General features: G+C 51.0%; 1 protein-coding gene across 27 annotated transcripts in view; it reads left to right on the top strand.

The window, feature by feature from the left end:
* Positions 1-1,155, top strand: part of LOC119582032 (eukaryotic translation initiation factor 4 gamma 1-like) — a gene marked incomplete at its 3' end in the record, with an annotated part of 189,642 nt that overhangs the window by 20,814 nt on the left and 167,673 nt on the right. For 2 of the 27 annotated variants that reach the window (XM_037930245.1, XM_037930244.1), the window contains 1 exon segment: positions 101-310. 27 annotated transcript variants of the gene reach the window in all.

Here is a 1,155-nt window from a genome sequence, read left to right on the forward strand (position 1 = left end):
ATATAAATCAGACAAAAACAAGTGGCCAGCGGTGCCTGTCCAATGGCCCGTCGTCACCGTTTCGCTCGCTTGTTCCGTGACCCCGTGAGTGCCACCAGTTATTATCAATTACGCTGGCGATGATGATGATCCTGGGAGGAGCGGAGAGGAGTGCCATCAGTGTGCCACGCGCGTTCGGAGACACGGGTGCCTCTTCCTCCTTGTGATCACTGACACCACCTTCGCCTCCTCTTCCCATCGCTGTAGTCTCGCCCTGCTGGCACTGCTACCTCGACAGCGGCACTGACGCGGGTTCCTCCGACAGACGAGAGTAAGTATCTCGAGCCGGATGCTAGGCTTAGATTCTCCCTCCTCTGTTTCGTGACGCCATGGATGACAGTATTGCATGTTGCTCTTGATGTTGCATGCAGTATCTTCGACACGAAAGGCCTGTGAAGTGGACTAGGACATAATTCGAGGAATTTTGCATTCCGAGTTTCCTCCTTTGCAATCTCTTTCGAAACGAGCGTTTGTATGTGGTGCCAGGGTACAGTGCCAGCCCTGTATGATGCAACGCGAAGACGAGGATCTGTCTACGCGATTATTTAAAACCCACAGTTTATTTCTTGCAGAACTGGGTTGAATACGCTGTGCATTTTTTTCTTTATAGTATATAATCTAAAGCGTTTCTTTAGATTAACGTAGGATTAGACCTCGCAAGATGATCCACATTACCATGCATCCGGGCTAGTCAAAGAACAGACCACATTCCGTTGTAATGAGAACATTAAAAATATATTAAAACGCCAGAGCCTCTGTTGCCAAGGGGTGAGACAGAAGCACCCTACATACTCAGTACAACGCCCTTAAATTCTGCTTAATTACGGGTGTCCTGTTGTTCTTCAAGGAAGCCAAGAATAGGATCCTAGTGTTTGCCAGACAGCAGAGCATGCGGCATGGCACTGGCACTGTCCAGACGGGATGAACAGCGTCGCGGCGGGCATTAGTGCCACAGAGGAGGTGTCCCCAAGGGCAGTGGCTCTCGTACCCTGAAAGAATCCACGTGTGTTCGGCCCTGCGCCCGCTGGTGATATCGAGGGCTTAATTCTGCGAGAGGCGGCGTGGCCAATGTCATTATGCAGATTAGGGCTCGGAGGCTGCGTTGCATCTCGTGCA

Source organism: Penaeus monodon, chromosome 15 (genome assembly GCF_015228065.2).
Source record: "Penaeus monodon isolate SGIC_2016 chromosome 15, NSTDA_Pmon_1, whole genome shotgun sequence".
Classification (NCBI taxonomy): Eukaryota; Metazoa; Arthropoda; class Malacostraca; order Decapoda; family Penaeidae; genus Penaeus; species Penaeus monodon.